At 39.6% G+C, this 24,057-nt stretch overlaps 1 protein-coding gene and 1 long non-coding RNA gene across 11 annotated transcripts in view; both read left to right on the top strand.

The window, feature by feature from the left end:
- The window catches only part of LRP1B (LDL receptor related protein 1B), a 681,046-nt gene that overhangs the window by 23,314 nt on the left and 633,675 nt on the right, over window positions 1–24,057 (top strand). The gene's annotated exons all lie outside the window — the stretch shown is intronic.
- LOC106040987 (uncharacterized) lies at window positions 50–12,677 on the top strand. Its single transcript, XR_001210212.3, has 3 exons — window positions 50–1,687; window positions 11,070–11,227; window positions 11,725–12,677. It is a non-coding gene; the product is annotated as an uncharacterized lncRNA (long non-coding RNA).

Genomic DNA, 24,057 nt, shown 5'->3' with positions numbered 1-24,057 from the left:
GTGAATTTATAGTTTTAGCTGTTTTAAGAGAGGCAAATGCCTTGAGTGGTGTGTCAGTTTAAATGTAGTGGTTTGTGACAAAACAGAAACTTGGCTGATGTATTTTAGGAAGCTAAACCCCCCAAAAATATTATATGAATACAAAAAGTGAAACGCTGCTCTCTTTCCAGTTATATGGGTCTTTTCCTGACCAGCTCTGTATTCTAGCTTAACCTTTCTTAAATTCTTGCAAACTTATCTCCTGTTTTAAATCCTATGATTTAATTCAATGCTGATTCATTCTGGAGTCATATATTAGTTCTTATAGGCTTTTATTGTAGCACTGGACGTGATCCCATGCAGTCTATTCGCCATTAGGAGCGGATTTTCATGGACACTAGAGGGAGCACATATCGTTTTAGGAAAGTACAATTTTTTTTTTTGACCTGTCAAACCAGAATGTTCTAATCAGGCAACGGTATATAGTGATACGTAGCAATATATATGGTGTTAATAACCAGCTTTGTGCATCTCAGGTAATTCATCATGGGGAACACATGCAAAGGGTCATTTTAAGAAAAAACTTTTCTAAAAAAAAATATATTAAAAAACAATCCCACATTTTCAAGGGCACAGAAGTGATGCGGTGTTTTCTTCAGATACACACAATCAGGCACAAAGTGGGAAGCAAGTATGGGCAGATTTCAGAAATATGCTGCTTTCCAGTGAGTACTGTGGTGTGTCCGGATGGAAGAGGGACGGAGATACCAGCAGCATCTGCCTGCTCTCCTGCTGAGCTGTTGTTTCCCTTGTGGCTCAGTGGCTTCCTTGCCCTGGAGCAGAAATCTTGGGAGTAAAAAAAAAAAAATAAAAAAAATCTGGGCAATACAGACACAAAATGGAAGGTTATTCATGAAATTTCTAGAATACGTAGGTAAATAGGGAAGAAAAATGATTATGTATAGTGAGCACTCTACTACCCATTTTTCTTCATTGTTAAGGAATTGTATTGCCTGTCTCAAATGAGATCGCTACCACTGGTAATATTTTCCCCCTCATCTTCCTCTATTTAACTTCAAGTTTACATTTAACTTTGAGATCCAATGACTTTAGGTTGGTTTCAGTAACACTATGTACATTTTATGGGAAATGTATTGGTTAAAATAAGTATTTCATCTCATGTAATTTTATTGACTTGTGTTAAAATGCATTGATTTTGGCTGAAATATTTGGATTTCAGGGTAGATGCAATCGTTCTGGTAGGAGTGCATTGGAGTCAGTTGTTGTGTTTCAACAAATACATTTCCACTGAAAAGCAAATTTAACATTTGAAAAGATTAAATGGATGTTAATCAGTCAGGCATCATATTTTCAAACATGCCAGTCTTTTTTCTAATGTGTGAAACATTATAGCACTCAAAAGCATTCTTTCTAATCTTATTCTATTAATCCTATTCTTAATGTACATAATAGTAAACCTATTGTGTCGTGTTTGCTTTATTAAAATGCGTGTTCAAATTAGTGATTTCTGTCTCTCTGTCTTAACTCAGGGTTAATGAGGTTGGCTGACTAATGCCTATTTAATTTCTCTTACCTCTGCAATGTAATTGAAGTGAGATGTGAATGCAACATGTTTAACCTCCCAGCAAACAAGAGCCTTCAAGCTCCTGGTCTGAAGCAGTGCTATCATCATCATCTGTGATAGCAGGTAATCAGTTGCACCTATCGATTTGACACGGATTTCCATCACTTCTGCCAAGTGTGTTGTAACCCCTCCAAAGCCTCCTAGTGTCTGGAGTTACTGTCTTCTCTTCCGTGCCTCCTTTTCTGCAGTTAAAGTGGGAATACTTTCCTGTCTGTCATGGTGTAGAATAAATAGCGATGTTTTCAAAGCATTAGAAAGTTTTAAGCCTTTGTTACTATCAGAGACCCAAACTTTGCCATTAGCACCCAGAGTGAATTTCTTTGGTGCTAGTACTGGAAACCAATACCCTGTACATAAAAAAAGAAGCTGCCACTTTTGAACCAAAATCAATACCAAATATTTAAGCTTAAATCAATGACCATATAGCTTTTTCCCTATAAATTAGTTTTCATATACAGTTATTTTGCAAGCTCTTTAGAGGAGTTCTCAGCAAATATATATATTATATATTTTATATATATATATATTTGTTTCCTCACATCCATAGACCCATATTTTCCCCTTTCATGTTGAAATCCTTGGAAAAGGCTGTGAAAGAAGGAATCTGCAGTTATTTTGTAGAGTCCCCTCCCTGTGCCCCCCTCCTTGTAATTCTCCTCCAGTTTTCTCCCATCAGGAGAAGTTGCTCTTGCTCCCTTCTCCACGACTAGTCAGTAGCTCAGCTTTTTTGGCAGGTTTATGTCAGAGATGACAGATCTGTGGAAAATATGGAAGTGGTAATTCCGGACAAACTCTGGCAAAGCTGATTGTCCATGTCAGCAGATGGAGCTCCCATGGGCCTCAGCCCTGCTGCGGGCACCGAAATGGCCCCGTGGCTGCTGCTCTGCACCTGCCAGTCTGGTCCCGTGCTCCTAAAGGAAGAGTTATTTGTGCTTTTTGGGTTTCTCTGCTTCTCAGTGGGCTTGACAGGCTATAACAGGGATGGAGTAAGCAGGTTTATAAAGCTGTTACTTCTGTAAAAGAAATACGCCAGTGATACAGCTCTGGGATGCTGCAGTTGGTGATGCTTGGCCATGGTACTGAGGGTGGAAAAGCCCCCCTCTTGCTCCCTTCCCCATGCCATGAACCCTTCCATCCTATAAACCTCTGCCTGGAGTTTGAGGGTGACATTAGATTCAAAGATTGCTTAAAATGTGCGTCATAAAGCCAGCTACAACATTTTTTAATGAAAGTATGTATTTAATATTACTGCTGAAGAAAAGATGTGACATACACATCTTACAGAAATGTTGTTTTACATATATACATTCTTCCTGTGAACTTAGCTTTTTTTTTTTTCCAAATTTTGGTGCTCATCTAGTCATAAATCTCATGTGAATGGTAGGTTAATATTCAAATTCTGTTATGGCTACCTTTAATAACATAGATAACTCCTAAACATGGGAGTAATTTTCTTACATACTGCAGGAGTCTCTCTGCATACACAACTCCTGGTACCTCTTAGCAGCCGTTATTCAAAGTTAAAGGCAAATAGACCTTTATGGGTTTAAATCCAACCAGCATGGCTTATCAGCAAATTAATGACTTACAAACCAAAAGCAATTCTGCTACATCTAATATTCCGCAACTGCAAAGCAACATATTATATGCATTAATCAATTTGTCATAAATGAACCCCTACTTTGTATGCAGGCAAATAAAATAGTAATGCCACAACGTTCTTTATTCATAAACCAATATGTAACAAATAAATGGATTTTGATGTAAGCATATTTTATTGTACAAGCGAGGGATTAAATCCATATGCTTGTTACACAAATTTATATAACCTGTACGGATCAATATGTGATATATATAACCTATTTTAAACTCTCATATGTTTGGTACTTCATAATTACCTCAATTTTATGAAAAGTTCCTGGTTTTAAGACAGTCCTAGAAGCAATTCAGACTTTTAATTAAAAATTTTACTTTGGCTTTAAAAAGGTCATTTTAGCCAAGGGGAGATAATGTCCTTTTATAGTAGCACATCTTGCTTCTCTTCCTAATTGATGTTATTTGCTCGCTGCTGAAGAATAATTCATGCTGCTGTTCAGGAGAGGAAAAAAAAAAAAAAGGAATTTCAGTGGTGTTATTGCAGGTTTTTTCAATAATATTTTCAGTGTCAGTGTTCATGTTTTTTTTGTTTGTCCTAGTAGGAAAGTGATCTTTTAAAAAAGCAATGTATACCACTGTTTTTAATTGGTGGAAAAATGTGGTATGTTACTAATTAAGTACAAAAGACTGGCAGGTTGTGTTTCCTCAAGAGACAGTAGTGTGTGCTGTGACCCACTGGAAAATTAACTGTTGAAGCATGTACCTGTCCACTAGCTTCCAACCCAGTCCTGGCATTTCTCATCTGATTTCCTTTTGTATAGGAAAGTATTCTGTCTGCGACGTTCACTGCAGAGAATTAGCTCCAGCACTGTGAACGTATGATGTACCTTTTAAAAATAGCAGATTATTAAATCTAAAAAAGAGAGGACAGTATAACAGTTCAAAGAGAATATGTAAAGGAAGAGCTGAGCATCTTTGAAAAATCAGAATAAGTGGTCTTTAAATCCAAGAAAACTTTCTATGGAAATTTTTTCCTCTGAGGCAAAATGTTTTCTTCAGAGGACGAAAAGTGAAGGGGATACATTATGGAAAGCAAATCAAACCAAGTAAAGACAAGCTATAAATTGACGAAAGCAATCAAGGGAACAAAATGCAAAATGAGAAAAATAAGGGGAATATTTCGACATCTTGATTTTAAGAAAGTCTCTTCCTAGCTTTTCTAGTGTCTCTAGGAGCAGCTCTGCAGTTATTGCATGGTGTCTGTTCAACTCAAAATAACAGGAATAACAGGAACTTAAAGGCAAAAGTTGAGTAATTAGTTGCAGCTTAGACACATCTCCAGTAGCCAGATCATGTCCTACAAGGACAGAAAGGACAACTCAGACACTATCTGTCCTTTGGCATGTGCATGGCAATGTGATGCTCAGCCCAAAATCGCCAAAGAACATTTTGGTATTCAAGAAACTCATGCATGTGACTGAACTTAATTTATTGACTCCATCTACTTGCTTACAAATAACCCTTGTGTTTAGACCACTTTTTGGTCCTGAAATCATAACAAGAAAATATTTTCACTACATACCAAAGAAATTTAGTGCTTCCCTTGACTTGTTAAGGCACTTCCAAAGTAAGAGATTTACAAATGTTTGCTGTCGGTTTGCTCTGAGAATCAAGGATCCTGCTGAGCGCTAAGAATTAGTGAAAATCAATGAATTCTTAGTATGCAGAAGGTCAGATAGATATGTTTCTAAAATACACAGATGTACAATTAAAGTATTACAGTGCATATGTGCCTTGTTTAAAAGATCTCTTTACGACAGAGTGTTTCTCCCCTCAATCTATCAAGTCGTTAATTTTAAATCTGGAGGAAACACACATTCCTAAGTAGGTTACTCTGGAAAGTGGTTATGTCGCATTGAGCGTAATAATACATATTTTTACTGTTGTGTGTGCTTCTGTTTTTGTGTCAAATGGCTTTCAGAGCCATTGTTATCTTTTATGCTAGCTACAAAGTTATTCCCTTTGTTTCCTAGTACATCTCATGGACTCTTACATTTCAACCTTTATTTTTTTTCATTCCCCTAGACAGACTAGAGCTCCATCTCTGCGCCTTTGCCTGACCGTTCCTGCATTAACCTAGATTACTTCATTTACTGTCCGATTCACTTGATTTGGAGCCTGGATTTTTCCAGAGGTGTACCCTCAAGCTTGGCATACAAATTTGTGGTTGGGTACCAACATAAGTAATTTGACCATTAGAATTGCAGAGCTCCCTGCACTTCCCACAAAGTCAGATGAGCGCTTCTTAGTATACAGGGATGTTGAGTTTAGCAGACTGTTTTTTTTTTTTTTTAATCTCGTTTTTGTCGAGCCAGTATGGTACCTCAGAAGTTACTTGCAGGATTGGATGACGTTCAACTCTTTATTGTGAATTTTGAGCATACAGCTGTGTGTCAACACTGCTTCAGACTATCTTAAATTCTAAATAGAATTTAGAATCTGCTGTCTTTTTGGGTTTATTTAGAGGTGAAAGTCCATTAAAAAAATATAAAATTAATTGGGTAGGTGCTTTTCTAGTCTCCCTCAAAGACAACAGCAGAGAAGAGATGGTCCATCCCAAAGCTGGTATCATCACAATCTGGTCAGTAACCCATGCCTGCTCTTGTTAAAGAAAACAATAAGGGATGGCATGCATTAATCATCCTGTATGCAACTGTAAGAAGTATGATATATGCATGTTTATCGGAAAAGTAAAATTTAGTGGTTTGAACACTGCCTCTGAGCAGTGAGGGAATGGATAGAGAAATGGATTTCTACACAGTGGATGGGAAAAGAGTTCTGATCTTGGACGTGAAACTACATTTAGAGATGGTCGTGGGTTGCAGAAAGGTTTCCTTCTAGAAATGATAAAAATGGTTTAAAAAAAAAAAAAAACACAATGAAGATGTTTAGCAGTGGGACACCTGCACAGTAGGGCTGTGATATCTCCATCTTTAGAAATCCTCAACAGTGTACTTCATGAGCCCAAGCAGAACCTGACCCAACTCTGAATTTAACTCTGCTTTAAATGAGAGAGTTTCTCTGGAGTCCTTCAGAGGTCTCTTCCAACATATGATTGTATGATTCCCAAAAGAGGAGGGTCCAAGTAGTATCACAGTTTTAAGAAGATTCCTCCTTCCCAGTTAAATACTTAAAACATAAAAGGTAATTCTGTCAGCAATCAAAAAAATGTAGGGGCTGTGAAAGAAGCCTTTAAGACTTACCTGAAAATTGCACCAAAATAGTATGCTTCTAGAGGAGGTGGTCACATAGTTGAGGCCAGATGTACGTGTTTCCAGTTAGCTTACATCGTGGTTTATTTCTAAAAAGATTTGTAAAAGCTAAAGTATTTGAGCAAACCATTATTGTTAGATAGCACAAAATATCAAAAGTTCAAGAAGGAGTCACTATGTAAATCTGTAACGGAAATTTTCAGCATATAAAAAGCTTTTCTTTGGAAAAGCTGTGTTGTCTGTGAACATTTTTCTAGCTGATGCTCTAACTGCTACAGGACACACGTAGGGTAGCTGATAATACAGAGAGAGCATTGTCATATAATGTTGACCTCAGAGGTGGGTTTTCACTGAAAATCAACTTTCGGGTTGCAAAACTGGCTACGATAAATGTGATGAGCAGCTTTATAAAGAGGAGACTGACAGCTTTAGCTGTGCATAGTGGCATTGATCATACTTGGAGAAAGATTGAAAAAGACGGTCAGGTAAGGTTCAGCTTCGGAATTTTCGCTTTAGCCTGGGCTAGTCAAGTGGCGTTGATCCTCGGGTGAAGGTAACCTTGATGTTGACTTTGTCAAGACTATAAATACGAAGCAGAGGAGATGAAGTGCAGACTATGTGCTAAAGACCGTATAGCATGCTTTTCTTGTTGCACTTGAACAACTGTGCTATAGTGGAGACAATGCAATGGAAGTGACATTTGGAAGGCTCCTGCACTCCCTCCTGGTTGAAGAACCCTAAGAATTAATGGTTTGGAGTAGCTGATCTTTTGAATTGAAGCTAGATCAGAGATTCTATGACTGATGGCCACTTGTATTGGAAGAGCATCCTTCAGTGCAAAGAGCAGCCAGTCACTGAACATGTTCAGAAACTGTGCAATGATTTGATTGTCTGTGTTGGGTTTGGTGAAGCAGAGCCAGTCCCAGAAACCTCCAGTGGTCCCAGTGGAGCACCAGTGGTTGTTCCTTTGATTTTTATCTTGCTCTGTCTGCGAGGTGTCAGTGTTTTGGGGAGAAACCTTTTGAAGTGGTAGTATGTGTTTGTGGAGCTAGTTAGGAAAAAAAGAAATTTCATTGCTTATTCTGCAGACTGTATGCATCAACACATTGGAAATGTGTTACATCTAGAAGTTAGCTGTAAGCAGAGACACACCATGACTGATTTCTTTGAGGACTGAAATCTCCTCAGGTTGTTGCGGTGTGAATCACTGTGCAGATGTGCTGGAGGAGACTATGGTGAGCCAAGTTGCTTGTGGGTGTAATTATCTGAACACAAAAGCACGGGGAGACAGAGGTAGCCTCTCAGGGGGTATCCTCCTCGGTCCTACTGAAATCAGGATTACATTTCAGTCTTGCAGATGCTGAGCGTGTGCATTGGTCCCGAGCTACGAAGTTCCTGACAAATCTTTCCATGACAGGAGGAAACATATTACAGATGAAGGACAAAGCTGTTTTGGTTAATGTGGTAATAATCAGGAATTCGGCAAAAAAAAATGTTCTTGGAGCTCTTGAAATGCACCCAATCTATGCTGCTGGTATAACAAATTACAGGAGTAACATGGGAAAACACAGAAAAAGCTACTCTTATTTTGAAGCAACAGGAGTAGAAGGGAAAGTTAAGGCCTTTCTGACACCTTTTTAGTTGTACCAGTGCTATTAATTAACTCGAATTTTAATTGGGGGAATAGAGGGGACTGAGAATTAAAACAAACGATCCTGAAATAGTGCTCAGCAGGGCCAGCAAATTGCTGCAAGATACTGAAAAGCTGAAAGATTACAGGTCTGCTTAGTTACAGGGACTGCTTTAGGGACCACAGGATTTGAGAGGAGAAAATGCTTCTTTGGGGACTGATTATAATGTGGAGAAATCTCTGTAAATGATAATGTCAGCTGTAACACGCTCCTCCCAGGGCAGAAGAGCTAGGGACAGACAAATTTTAATAAATGTTTCTCTGAAAGTCTGTAGAAGCTAAGAAATACCAGCTTTATGCTCTTTTGGAATAGCCTGGCTTTAGCAGTGACCTTGTTTTATGTGATTTCTTGCATTCTTGCTTCTTATTTTATTTATCCAATAATTATTTATAATTACATAATTGATCTGTTTGAAAGTGTTTTTTTCTTTGTGTAGACATCCCTATCATAGTTTATTACTCTGAGAGCCATGGAAAGGTGTTAACATATACCCAGTAAAATACATCTTGGTAATTCTCCAATAATCCAAAATAATTGTAGCAATTTGTGTTGTTTAATGAGTGGCCTTAAGTTACCTGTATGGAAACTGCTGTTCCTCTGGTTTCCTCCATTGGGACCTGTGATCTCATACAAACAGGTCTTATTTTTCTTTTTGGCTGGGAATGCTATACAGAGGTTCAGAAGAATGCCAACTTTTATTAAACTGATATGTTCATCTAAAATATTAAAGGAGTTCAGGTTTTAAGTTTTTGACAGCACTTTGGGTCAAATTCCTGTTCTAGCTAAATTGGTTCAGTCTTCCCAAGCTACTCTGATCCGAGCTCCTACAAGTATAAAAAAGCTTCATGAAGCATAACGTGTCTATGACCGTTTCTGTAAATGTAGAGAGGAAAATCAGACAAGATGGATAGATCAAGGGGAAAAATCTTTGCTAACCAGTCAACTTGCAATAAAAATAAGAAAAGGAGGGGCTGTAAATGAATTGCTGAAGTAGCACAGCAACCTTCTTAAGGTGTAGAGGAGAAGTGTGAAGGACAGGAGTGACTCAGCTGAGATGTATAAATCTCATACTTCAGGCATTCAGTTTCTTTTCAAATGCTGCCATGTATACTAATCCCAACTAAACCACTGTTCGTTCAGTATTCATGAAAGAAAAGTCATATTTTTAAGTCAGCTTCAAATAAAGTGTTCCTGGTACTAAGATCAGCACTGGGATCGGTATTTTCAACTTGGACATTGAAAATTTCAGATGAACAGGTGAATTTTGAGAGATGGTAAAATAACAGAAAAAATAAATGTCAATCCCAAACATAAATGAAACAGTTTCCATAGGAACACAGATGTGCGATGTTTGTGCGTGTCATATTTAGCAACGTGATTGCTTGTTTGTTCTGACCTTACAATTGAAAAAGACCATTTGAGAATTCTGTCAGTTGAGGATCCTAACAAGGGATCATTATGCTAATAGCTCCTGAAATATCCCTAAACTCCTATGTTAAAGTTCATAGCTGTAAACGGCTCACAAAGAACCTGAAGTATAAATCATTAAATGACTGAGTTCCACTTTACCCTCAGCAGAGTACTTTGGTGGCTGTTGGTACAAAGAAAATGTGCATGAAAATGTTCTTTAATGTATATCATGGTGATCTTGAAAGCCGAAGTGGAAGCAACATTGAGCGGTAACCTTTACCCAGTAAATACCGTGTTTTCATAGGTTGCCATTAGGGTAAATTTCCCCTGGGGCTGGTTTTGTGGGAGCTGCCTGCTGTCTCACAAAGCCGTACCTGCGTCGGCAGCCCCTCCTGCCTCTGGGGCCTCTCTCCCTGCACAGCTGTATGGGGGTTTGCCTTCCTTTGTAACAGGGCTCTCAGAGCAAAATATGTATTTGTAGAGATGTGTACGAGCTCTGTGGAGGTCTTTAGAAATACAGGTGACTCCAGATAACTTGTTGATTGGCGTGAAGTATTTCAGCGTCCAGTTGCTCTGCTGTTTGAGCTGAGTTTTGTAGCACTTGCAAAATGAGCAGAGTCCATATGAAATTTTCCAACTGCTGACCAGTCGATAATTTTAACGTCTACCAATTTTGAGTACGCAGAAGTGTTTGCATTGATAAAAAGCTTTCCCCGCTGGCTCCTGTGGCTTTACTTTTCTTCTCCTGGGCAGATTCAAAGTCGCAACCTGAGCCGCGGCTGCACTGAGCCTCAGCAGGTGCCAATGGCACTTAATCTCCTCGGAGGCACCATGCCATGACTTGCTCGCTGTGCAATTCTCTCATTTCTGCTGCAGTTGTAAAGGGGGCCTAAATTGGAACATAAATTGTCTCTAGTTAATTATTTCATTAAATGAGCAATGTGGACCGCTAAGCATTATTATTCCCATTTTACAACTGGGGAAACAAAGTTAGCGATGTCTTAGCGATACGGATGTGAATGCGTAGTCGCATAGCTGGATTCTCATGAGTATCATAAATAAGACCCAAATCTGGCATGTTTCAACTGTTCTGGTCATTGAAAACAGACTGGTAATGAAGACAAATTTGTGCATACGCTGTACTTGTTCTGAATGTACAATTTCTACTCATCTCTGCTAGAATCAAATGTGAGGTCTGAACTCTGGCTGCAGAATGCTCCAGGATAATTAGCAAGCACAAAAACTCGAATCCCAGAATAGGATGTAATAATACTGCTTATCTCTTTGTTGTAGCAAATTCAGGTGCTCTAAAAGAAATCTCTGCTTAGGCCCTCTCTTTCATCCGGCACGTGATTTTTGTGGAGATAAGGGTATGCATTATAATCCGGCGGTATTTTTTTCAAGGCTTTTTATGTTATTCTTTTTTTATTCGATAGAAACAGTTCTTGAAGAAAAAGTGTTTTTTTTTTGTTTCAGATTACCTTTCAAAACAGAGGGAACGCGTAACGTGACTGGGTGCTTGTAATGACTTCCTTACATTCCCAAACATTTCCTTTAAGGCTTGCCGATGTGTGGGTTTTAGTGCTTCCTTCAGTTAATCAGAGATGTCTGAATGGAACATCAAGGACTCTCAGGTGAGTCGGTGACTACTCTTGGAGTACTTGAGTTGTGAAAGAAAAAATTAGATTTCAGCAGCTTTAGCTTTCACGAAGTGACTTATTAAAATACTTTATTTTGGCTCATCAAATCACCTTGCAGTGCAAAAACAGAATGGAAATTACAGCTGCAAAATGAGACTGGTGTCAGCATGTTTTTTTTTCCCTCCGGTAGGCAATGCTTTCCCAGATCTAAATCTTTTTCGGCACGCCAAGCTGAGGTTGGAGTGGCATTGCTGAAATGCCTTCGTGGGGCGTGCTTATTGATTCCTCCTCTAGTACAAATGGACTGAATGCAGGGTGTCATCTAGGCTTAGAGGAACGCTTTCCCTCAAGGGTGATTGTCCATGTAACATGCTATTATTCATTGCAGCAGATGATCGTGTTATTGAAGTATATAAGGACTACAGGCACACGTACACTTCGGTGCTGTAATTAGTTGTTTTTTTTTTTTGCTTAACATGACCTACCAGCAGCACTGGGGCATTGCGGGACCTGGTAGGCAATGCACTACATTGTTGATAGCGGGGAGCCGAACTCCTGGGTGAGATGTTTGTGGGATCCTGCGGGGAGCCGAGGAAATCCACGCTTCAGAGGCACAGTACCCCGCCGAGAGAGCTTTCACAGAGCCACTCGCTGCAGCTTGTGGAGAAAATGCTGAACTTCTAAGTGCTCACCAGTGTGTGTCTCATCCAGCCCAAGGGAAATAACCGGGATGTGTTTATAAAACGCGCTCTTGCCGTCAGCATGCAGGAGGGCATGGGAGAAAATGGGATCCCGTGTCGCAGCAGCCTATGCTCGTTATTGGCGCGAAACAGCTGAGAGAGGGGTTGTGTGGTGTGTTGTAACTAGAAGGAAGATCGGTAGCTGCCGTGTCTACAGGCTTCTTGTGGCATAAGTGATGTGTAGTTTTATTTCTGATTTTATTATCGATCTGTCAGTCCTTTTGAAAACATTCCTGAGGAAGAGTGGCTCGCCGTTAGGAATCCTTACAGCTTTTCTGCAGTCATTTACTATGAATGTAGGGCATTTAATTCACATTATAGGAACGTTTGCCTTTTTACCTTCTAATCAGACAGAGCAGGCATACATCTGCATATTAAAATGATTTATGAATGGCATACAAAAATGTGGTGCTGGTTTCTAATAGCGAGGGTCAGGTTTGGTTACCAAAATCCATCATCACTTCCCAGCCAGCAGAAGCTGGTTTTGCTTTAGGGTTGTTGTATTGCATGGGGCTGACACCACTGAAAGGTCTCATTTAGCTGTAATTTGCAGGCATCGAATAAAGATGCCAGCCCTAAATTTTAGCCTGGAAAGCAGGAGCAAGCAGCTAGATGTTCGACCTATGCCGTTTTGTGCCAGGTTGTCAGTGCAGCGGGTGGCTTGGGTCTCGTATGTTTTTACATTTCAGGTTTAAGAGCCCAGGACAATTTGTAGTCCCCCATGAATCCTGCTTCATCCATCAGTTTCCAATCTGTAAATTAGGGGTAGCTCCCTAAGTAGGAGGTCTTCACTGGTGCCAAACGAGTAACTCGTTCCTCAAAATCTTCAGAATACAAAACTTTAGTAAAATTTCTCATGCAGTAATAATCACTGCTCTGCCCATGCTCGGAATAAAAACGATGGGTCTGTTGCTGTAAAACCAGCTCTGCTGGCCATGCCGAGAGTAGTTATGTTAATCACCACGGGAAGGCTGCGTTTCAGAAGAGAACAGAAAACATTCCTCTACTCGTTTTTAGAAAGCCTTTCAAGAAAGACTTCTTCCTTCTGGGCGCCTGTGCTGCGTAATCTGGAATATTGTTGAACATCAGGTGGATCCAGAAAGGGGTGCTGAGTGGTACCAAGAGTCGCTGCGCCCTCTCAGAACATCTGGGAGGCTTCTGTGTCTGAAATGTGCAGATCCCCTACCATGTCAGCCACAATCTGTGCTGTAGAAGCACAATTTCTAATGCAAAGTAAAACAAACTCAGAAAAAAATTGATACGCAGTTTCCTGCTTTCATCCTTACATCATGTTTCTAGCCTAAATAAGACAGCTATGATCAGCATATGCTGATGAAGGGTGGTATTTTGTTCTTTGGGTATTTGCTTCATCACCGGCATCTGTGGCCCAAAGGAAAAATCCAGCTAAGGGCTGGTTGGCAAAAACAACATCCAAGTGTAGTGCTGCTCTCTCCTGTGGCCATTACCAAAACAGCAGTGGCTTAAGGCAAAGAAAATGAGAAGGGCAAATGCAATTTTTAAAGAAAATCTTTCATACCCTCATGAGTTTTGAGGCAGGTTTACCGACCGGAGTCTTCTTTCCAAGGGAGCTGAACCCCCTCCCACCCGAGGGACAGTCGGCTGCTCACGATGAGCTGAGGCATTGCTGGGTTTGCCAGGGTCCCCCAGGCTGTCTTGCTTCTTCCTTGGACCTGTGAACCTGTAAAGCTGTGTTGGCCTGCCTCACTGCTGAGTTTGTACTAATAATGCTTCAACATACTGATATCCTCAGAGAAAGGATTACGGTCTATAAAAGGCAACATTTTCCAAACTTGGGCTTTATCTTATTTAATCATAGCCTTAAACTCTGCTCTGATTAAAGTCACAGATCCAAGTGTGTTTGTGTTTTTTCTCTTTGCATACAGTTGGGGAAAAAAACAATTCCTCACAGGGTGTTGCATGACAGTCCGGAAAAGGAGGCAGATGCAATTATTCTGCAGGTTCATCAAAGTGTTTAAAGAACACATTTGGCTTTCAGGATATTATCAATCAAATGCTTATTTTGGAGTTGTTGCTATCATCCAAGTCTAGGTTTAAAGATCAAATCAGAAGGTCAAGATTTCAGACATTTCCCTCCACGGACCTCTTCTGGGCATATGGGTTTTTTGATGCAAAGATAGACGGCTGGATTTTCAAAACTGTTGAATACATAGCAACTGCAAATGATCTCCAAGGGAAGACTTTTAAAGCTCCAAAAGGGCACAGAGCAGCTGTACCCTTTAGCAACTTGAGGAAACTTCATTAAGTGAATGGGAACAACTGTCTGCTCCGATAACCTGCTACCCTGTGTAGGTGCCTGGCTCTCAGCTGATGTTTTTTTAATGCCTTGGCTGCAGTAATGCTTCTGAAGCTAGGCAGTCTCTACTAGGAGCATATTTGAAATTGTGAGCCAAAATTTGTGTGTGGTTTACTGGTGCATTGTTGTGATGCTATTATTTATCTATCTGCACTTCCAGTAAAAATGCATTCATTTTTACAGTTTCAATATATTTTCTTTATATTTAAGAATGGCTTTTAGACCATTAATACTCATTTTTTTCAGTCTCCTCATGAATACGGTCGTGATATTTTTTCAGTCTCCTAATGAATATGGTCATGATATTTTTTTCAATCTAATGAATACAGTTGTGACATATATATATATATATAAAACTAATAGTGTGGCACAGAATAAAATGCAATACCAAAAATCAGACCCATTATTTGCTGTCCTCTTATGCAAAACACTGCATGTACTCAGACGGGTGGTTAGAACACATCTTACAAACTAAAAACCAAAAAAACCCTGAAAGTTGTGCTACACTACCAACAGGTACTTAGCTTTAAAATATGTGGGGGTTTTGGTGCGAAATGAAATGCAGTATAAAGGGCTGATAAAAAGTATAGAGCCCTGATAAGGGCTGCCATAACACTGCAGTGTAAAACTCAAGACCAGCTACCATACAAAGCAACTGGCACCAAAGAGAGAAGATGCAAAAGCTTTCAAACCACCACAAAATGAAATGAAAACAGTCTCCTATCAGAAGCATCTCAGAAGTGTAGTTGCCTTTGAACAGTGACAACTAGCATTTAGATTACAGAACGGACCCGAGCAGAACCGCAGAGCACAAGAGGAAAATATGTAACACTTGGGTCAGCTGTGCTCCTCTGAGCTTTTCTTGTCTGAAAGGGATGGCGATGGCAGGTGAATGCACTCAAACACTGCAAAAATAGTAATACCTTCTGGTATTTAATGTCCTTCAGTGGAAGGCCTCGAGGTGTTTTCTTTAATAATTATGTGACTAATTTTAATATCCAATTAAGGGAGACATGGTTGTGTCTCTTTATAAGTGCTGGAAATGAAGTTGTGTTTTGATTTATTGCAGCTTAGAAATATGGTGATGGTAAATCTAGGGATAAAATCAAAGTGTTGTCAGTAGAGCAACTGAACATTTTCAGTCTAGTATGTCAAAACAGGAAAAATTCATTCGCTTTCCCTTCAAGTTCAAAAGCTACAACTCTCCTAGGCTGCCTGATTTTAGATTTATCTCATTATTTCCAAAAGGCCTGTTTCTGTTCCTGGTAGGTGGATGGTTGTACAGGACTGCTGATCTGCCCTTTCCTGCTGGAGAGGTGTCTTCGTTTTGCAGAAGCCTAAATCTCCCAGAGAAGAGCTGTACTTAAATTCACCTGAATATATAAATCAATGAGTTTAAAAGTGGCCCTGATCTGGATACCTGGTACCATTTTTTTAACTCATTAAACCATGTAATAGGTAAAAGGAAATAAAAGCAAAATAAATCAGGGGTGAGGAAACCAGATATTTTTCCTGCTCTGGCTGTAAGAGCTGAATTCAATGAAAGGTTAGCGCTGGCTAGGACCAGCTGTACTTTAGGAAGGCAATGGTTGCAGTTCTCAGCACAGTCTTCTGCAGCAGCTCAGCCATGACCATCAATAGCCTTCGATGCCAGTAGTGCATCATTTGGAAGCAGAAAATGCCAGCGGTGCTGGCTCATGTACTGACGTATGAGGTAATCAATAGTAATGGAAATTAATTGTCAAAGCACATCGCAAGGTAGTGTACAAACCTTAATTAACCTTTAAAAATAAATATGAGGTAAATAATACTGTTCCATGTCAGACCTGGTGATAATGGGAATACAAAGATAAGCCTGGCTGTTTGTTTGTTTGTTTGTTTATTTATTTATTTATTTATTTATTTCAAAAACATGAAAAAAGGGGAAAATCCTCAAATCCTGGGGTGCAGATTTCTGTGTAAGACATCAGTAGAAAAAAACAAACAAACCTGAATCATCCCTAAAAGTACCGCTTTCCTCCACCTATGCCTAGCAAAGAGGTGCAGTGGAGGAACAGAAGTGGCAGATGGTGCAGAGCCAACGCTTTTCTTTGCCCCTGTTTGTTGTAAGACCTAATCTTAGCTTGCAGGCTGTACTTTTGGAAATGCATTTTAAAGGAGATTTTGCTGATAATGGAAGGGTTTTATTAGATTATTTTATATACGTGTTAACAGCGTGGATTTATGCTAGCGTCCAATGAGAACATCCAGATTTAAATCCCGAAATGGAAGCTGTGCATGCCCTATTACATGTGTCGTTTAATGTTGAGGGTGCAGATGCAATTCTGTCTGCCTGTTGCCACAAATCCTCCGGCACTGCTTGAACTCTTTGCTTTCTCTCCTAGCATTTATAACAACATGTCCTTGTGACATATTGTGGGCTCTTCCGTTAGATTTGATTTTTTTTTCCTCTTGTTTACTTTATTGCACTGACTTAAGAAAAATACGATATCATCCTTGTCACTGCCTTAGGGTTTTTTTCTATATAAATATTGTCTTTTTGATGATTCCGAGAATTCTGAGGAAAAAAAAATATTGATTCATCTATGTCAGAAGGCTCTTCTGTACCTCATAAATATTCTTTTTGTCAAGATTTAATAATTCGTTGTCCAAGCCAGTGCTTAAGTGGAATAGATTTATGTTAATACAAACTTTCTTTGGTATTACGATGATCAATTTTTCAAGTGAGGAAAAAAGGGAAGGTGTCAGGAGCGACGAATGATCACATGCTATGGTTTACTTGTAATCTCAGGTTCAAGCCTGGTGATTTTGAGGAAGAGTTCATTGGGTAGATGTTAAAATGCATCTAGGTATTTTTTGCACAGCTACCTATAGAAGTATCAGCGTTCATCAACGTCAACGCGTGCTGAATAGCGAAACATTGGCAAGGTGATATTCCACACTTGTCTTGGATAGCATCTGGGAACATGCAAATCAGGGAGTCGGTATTCAGATTTCAACGGAGAGTGAGAAACCCAGTCCAGCACGGTCGAAACGCGGTGGGACCCTACCCAGTGCTCATCCCCAGGCTTGCAGCCAGCTGCGAGAGGCTTTCCACCACTGCGGGTAGGAGGCCCCGTGATGAGCTAAACCAAACCCCTGCTGGAGGGAAGAGGGGTTAGATTTTAAGATGCCAAGAAAAACCTTTGTGAGTCAAGGAAACCACAGCGATTCTGGTTATAGTAGATGAAAATGAGACAAGGTTACTCCATTTTACTAAGAGTGACAAAAGCCACTTTGGGGCCGAGGAGATGCATAAGGCTGGTACGGTGTTAAACTATAACTAAATGCATATTGTAGCCTAGACAAACCCTCTAACTTTTGGAGGATCTCTTCTAATTGGAAAAGGAAGTAGAAAACACTGTTGCCTCCCTTCACCGACCTGCTTTATTAATGTGTTTTTTCATGCAGGCGTTCTCTCTAAATGCAGACGGAGTTTTGCTTCTGACTTTCTAACCATAAGGAATACGGTTTAGAAATAAATCAGTTCTTAATTTAATTACCTGGGCTTTGTTTTTAATTATGTGCTCCTACTAATCGAACAACAAATTATGTAAAATTGACAATGGAGAAATAAACGTGCAGGATATTTTTCTTTGCAGTTCTGGTAAGTCACTGCCTTATGAAATCATACCTCATCCACAAACCGAGTTGGGAAGGCAAACTAGAATTTAGATATGTATTGAAGTTTTATCTTTTAATGTGACTTGAAGTTTGACTTGCTGCCTGACAAAAATCAGAGGGTTATATTTCTTTCTGTAGCAAAGTTTCAGACCAATGAACATTCTGACAGGATGAATGAAGTTTAGTTTCAGCGATGACTGTACAGATTGCCAGATTATATTGTATATAATTAGCATATGTTGTTCAAAATTCTTCTTGGTTATACCAGTGAGAAGCCAGAAGTGCTCTCCTGAGATCAATGCATTTTCTCTGCTATTTACACGCTGAAATCACAATTTAGCTCATTGTGTGTTTTTATAATATGCTGTACACAACTGTGAATACATATTTGATTATAATAGAAATGTGATTAAATTTCAGCTTAGTTCACTTCACCTGCTTTTGCTCGCTGTATCTCTACTGAGATTTATGCCGTCGTTCAGAACTCTTCAACTGCCTCAGATAGCTGCCAGAAAAAGCAAACCAGCAAGTAACAAACAAACAAAATCCCTTCTGCCAAGACCTCGATTCTTTTTCCTCCTACAAACATGGGCTTCATCTCTGCCACTGTAGCAAGCTCATACATCGGGTATTTCCATTCCTTGTGATGCAGAAATAGAGGCTGTAAGCCAAACAAGAAGCAGCCGCTAGGTCTTCAAACACTAACTTTGAAATAGTGTTCTTTTTATGCAGAGGATAGGTATAATTTCCTGCGTGTCATCTGTAGTGGCTTGTTTTCCAAGAGGACAATTTAAAGTTATGCTAGTAATTTTACCAACAGTGCAGCCTCCCAGAAGAGGCTTTCTGTAGCACACATGGAGTAGCATGCAGGAGCCTTCAGTAGTGTACGGGAGTGCCTTATCGGCATGCACATGGGCTGCCCAGCATGAGTCATGGCTCAGTCTTTCAGGAGCACTTCTGCAGTCCTAAACACCCAGTAGTTCCGGAATAATAAATAAAACCCTGCCACTATTATCGTTGTGCCCTCATACGTGAGTGGCAGGCTCTTGGGGTAGATCAGCGCTCTTGCTTTACGCCCGTTGACATGAGCTGAAGTTCTCTTGCAGCAATTTTTCCTTTAGTATTGCATCCAGTTTTATGAAGTAAGCTTGTGTTTATTATCAGCTTCGCTCCCTATCACAGGCAGAAAATATAAGAGATTTTTTCTGAAAATGAAGGCTGGATACGATCATGGAACTTGCTTGTCTCTAGTGCCTTGAATTTGTATGACATAGTTTTCCTTTTTGTCGGGAACAACGTGCAAGCCACTGGCTGGATCAATAGAAATTGATTTTAGAATAGTGAGTAGAAGCAAACAATTGCATAAAAGGGGAAATAATCTTATGCTGAAAGCAATTGGATAATACACATTTTACCCGTAACTGATGGGTTTGTAGAGATAAAAATAAAGCCGGGCATTTATGACCTGAAAAAAAAAAAAAAAAAAAAAAAAAAAGAAAAGTTAAATGAGGTTTTAATTCTGATTTGAGATATTTTTGTGCCTGATATAGAACAAAGTATCTAATTTTATTCTAAGCAGGGTGGATTTTATTTTTTCATCTTTGCTGGCTTATTTCTGTTTAGTTGTGAAAGAAGTGTGCTAAGTAGCCCCAGAAGGGCTTTCAAAGGATAGATTGCTATTGCTTTCAGTTGTACAAAAAGGTTAATTATGGAGGTTGGGAAAATGTTGCTGCTTTAATGATAAGGGACTACTATACAGAAATGACTAACTGAGCTAGGTTTCACGGTCATCTTAATTTTAAAATAAATGACAAAACATCAGGCTCCTTGATCATTCTAAGCGTTAAAAATGAAAGGTCCGACATGCATGAGAAATACCTAATGACCAGAAAATCTGGGATAGGTAACAGAGGAAGAGATCAACCAAAAATAATTCATTAGAATTTCTGTGTAACATGATCTTTTTAAAACTAATTAAAAAAGTAAAAAAAAAAAAAAAAACACAAAGTGGTAGAATTTTTGCCAGAGTTTATAGACTGTTAAATAAAACAGAATTCATAATAAATGAAATTGTAATTTTATACTCGATGGTTCTCTCCATGGGTCTTATTCTGTCATTCCAGTCAATTAGGTCCTGAAAGATTTCAAAGGAGAACAGAATATGAATTTTATCCTTGATGTACTAAAGTTGACGTATAGCCTCCGATTTTGCACAAAGTGACTGAATAAGGAAAAGACCTATTCAAGATTTGTGAAACTTTTTCTTTTTTTTTTTTTTTTTTTTTTTTTGCCAGGAATGTGAAAATCTGTAAATTACAGTGTTTACTAGAATACACAAGAAAGCCTGTACCTGTCAAATTAAAGATTGGTTGCTTCAGAGCATCATCCTTGAAAAGAGTTGAGACCAATGGTGGGTAAACCTCCATAGGTACCAGAAATTCACATTCTGCTTAAATGAGTTTTCTTATATGAATTCATTGAGTCCAAAGAAAATTGCTCTGGGCTAGTGAACCTCTAAGAAACGTTGCAATAACTGTCTGTCTGCTGAGATTGTCTCATACAGATGCCCTTGAGGGCCACCTCTGTTCTCAGCACACACATGGGTGCTGGGATCCAGTGCTGCTGTGGGGGGAATGCTTGGTGCTGAGCTGCCAAGCCACTCCTGGCAGGCTTTCACGGCAAAGGGGATTCCCCTAGGGCTAGCTGCAGTTTTTGTTTTAATACCATCTGTATCTATTACCTTACGGCTTTTGATGTACCATGATTATCTTAAGTCATCTGTTAGATTCTGAATTGTGTTTGAGGACCAAGCTAATAGAGCCAAGCCAACGAGGAGTTCAAGTGTTTCGTGTTCCACTCTGTCTTCAGAGTTGGAAGAATTTGCACTGAATTTTGATGGAAAACATTTTAGTCCTATTCCACCCTACTCTTGACTGACTTGAATGAATTTAAAAACATCATCCATCTGCCTACTGTGCAAACAGAATATCTGGAGGAGGTGACCAAGCAACAGCTTCATCAGTATTCCCAAGATACTTCATTTGGTTTTAATTCTTCAAAATCCAATAGCCCAGTATTTCACAAATTGATGATAATTGCCTGTTGCTGTCAATGAAAAAATGCCAGTATTCAAGTAATGTAAAAATGCAAATACAGTAGAAATTAGCAGAAATTAGGTAGATGTTTGAAGGCTATTGTATTAATTTATAATTCACAAAATTAATGAGTTTGGTATGAAAGTTAATATTTAGAGATACTTAGAATGAAAACGGTTATTAGAAACTTCATTAACATCAAAATGAAACTTTTGCTTTTCATAATAATTTTCCATGCATTTGTTTTGCAATTCTGAAATGTGTTAGTCTTATAAATAGTGACAACACAGGAGAAAGCTGTGGAATTTTAGTAATATTGGGGAAAGTGGTGAAGTTTGGGATGTCATTAAAGCGATAGATATGAGAATGATTAGTATTTGCATATTTTATTTCCCTTTGTTTCCCGTCAGTTCTTTAACACACATGGAAATTGAGATTTTTTTTTTTTTGGTGTTGGAGAATGGGATTGGCTCTCCCTTGGAGTGCATCTGCAGGAGGTTTTCAGGTCAGTGGTGGTACTTGCCCCATGGCATGGTCCCATGGACCCTGCTTCCCAGAGCAGGTACAGACCAAGCTTCGAGCTATGGGAAACATCAGGAGGTTGCAGTTGTTCCTAAAAATGCATCTGCGTTAAATAAATAGGTATGTTTATGGGCTTCTGTGCTTCTGTGGTTTCTTTTGCAGTCTTGTTGGTAAGAAATAAAAGACTTGATTTGGTCCCAAAATCACGGAGAACGTTGACTACCATAGTCTACAAATAAAACTGTTCCTTATTCCAAAGAGTCCCTACTGAGATCTTGGCAGTGACAAAATGTTGGGATGATGTGGACTTAAAGAAAACACTGCTGATGAAATAATGTGGGAAAGCTCTTCATAGGAGCTGGGTTTTGTTGTGATGAGATAAGGAGCTGTAGCTGCAGGAGGGGACTTGGTTGTGGATAGAAAAGGCATTGCAAAGGAAACAATGAGGCATTGCAGACTAAAAAAAAGGTACCAAATGGTAGCCAAAGACCTAAAGAAGGAAAGCATTTCACAGGAAAACACTGTGATGAACAATGATTTCAGTATTTTGTGAGTTTATAGTTTATCTAAGAGGATAGTCTTCATTGACTAGATCAAGGCCAAAGCATTGCCGAAGGCTCCCCAGTGTTTGGGGCTTGCTCCCCAAGTCTCTGCATTCCAGAGATCCCTTGGGCAGTGGAGACTCCTGGCTCAGGATGGCACCTAGATCCTCTCTGGTAGACTACATTTCACTTCATTGGTAAATTTTTGCACATGTAAAAATGTATTATATACAGTATGTCTTGAAATCCCCCCACCCTGTAAATCTCAGAGGTAAGCACTTGGCTTTGTTTGTTCTGAAATAATGTAGTTTTGTTATGACAAATAGCTCCATTTGCTTTTGTTTCAGATAAATACAGGAAATAAATATTTTTATTTGCTTGTAGTTACTCCTAACTAGCATAAGTCAGTTTGGAGCATCAGGAGCCTATATAGATGTAAGAGTTAACCAGGACTTCAGTGTAATTCTGTTTGAATATTTAGCCATTATTTCATGCAAGTTAAACCACTGAGTTGCTTATTTAATGACTTATTTGTTTATATTGAAAGTCAATTAGCATGGCCCCTGTGGTTCCCTTACCTTTTCTCTTCGGGGATTCTAACCGGGGGATGCTCTGTGCAGCGTGCCCGTGGCACCCAGCTGCTCCCACGGTCCGCGGGGGTTCCCTTGGGGCAGGGAGGTGCCAAGGCAGCACAACGGGGCAGGGTGAGGACACAGCACAACAGGAGCAGACCTGAGACTGCACGGCATTTAAACTTGCTCTTAGAGTTAGCTTTAGTAAATACCAGCTTTGGGTATCGATGGGAACATAATAGAAAAGGAAGTATCGTTGCATTATTCTACTTACCGATGGCTGAAGAAGGCTCAGTTCCAGCCTGTGCTGTGTGAACATTTGCAACTGCCTTTTATTATTATTCTTATTTTGCTTTTGCTAAGAGAGGGAAGTCCTTTAGGCTCCAGGGGAGTGTGCTGGAGCAGTGCTGTGGAGCTGTGGGGACAGGGCCGAGGCACTGGCACGTCTTTCTCATTTGCTGCCAGTTCAGCTGGTGCTGGGCCACCGTGGCTCCGGATCTGTCCCCTCCGAGCAGAGCAGCCAAGTGCCAGCACATCCAAGCTGTTTGCTGGGCATTTCTGTCGCTGCTTTGAAGCAGGCGTATATCCTCAAGGGAGCCTCTCTTGAAGCCTCCATCATATTTTTGCGCTGGTGACTGTGCCTAAATTGGCCCACATTAACAAAGGGAGCCATATATGTTCTCTACGCTGAGACAAACCATTTTATTTTTATTTTTTTTAATGGAAAGTCAGTATTATTCTTATTTATCTGCCCGCATGCTCAGGTATTGATATGAACCCTTCCAGACCAGGGAAGCATGAAGCAGATGCTGGGCAGTGAACCCCACACCTTTCTTCTGGCATTCAGGTACTGAACTGGCACCAAGAGGCTGTTGTCAGCAAGATGTGCTCGCAGCTAACAAATCGCCAAATAAAAACAAATGGCAGTGACCAAGCAAACAAGATGTGTTAATAAGAACGTTATTTTGATAGGGCGTGCAAAGGAGTGACAGAGGGATTGGGTGAGTAATGCACAGCCAGAGCACCCCCAAGGGCAGCCTTCATCTGGCACAAGGAGCCCTTCTGGCCGTGACAGCCCTTCATCTATCTCAGCAGGCATTCAACAAGAATCACGTTCTAATTTCACATTTTCCTAAACAATCTCTGCAAATAATTAGTAAAGAAGCTCTGGAAATTCAGCAGTAAAACCTGATCCTCTAAAATAATTTTTTTAAGTAGTGGTATCATGGAACCTCCCAAAGACCAGGAGATATCTTGGTGATTCTATTTGGTTTATTTGGAATCTAAATATAGGTTTTATTTTTTCTTTTAATTGTAGAAACAGAGAGAGAACATTTATTTTTAAGAAGGCAGCT

This window comes from Anser cygnoides, chromosome 6 (genome assembly GCF_040182565.1).
Source record: "Anser cygnoides isolate HZ-2024a breed goose chromosome 6, Taihu_goose_T2T_genome, whole genome shotgun sequence".
Taxonomy (NCBI): domain Eukaryota; kingdom Metazoa; phylum Chordata; class Aves; order Anseriformes; family Anatidae; genus Anser; species Anser cygnoides.
The sequence above is the reverse complement of the archived record's forward strand: the minus strand, read 5'-3'. Positions and strand labels throughout refer to the sequence as shown.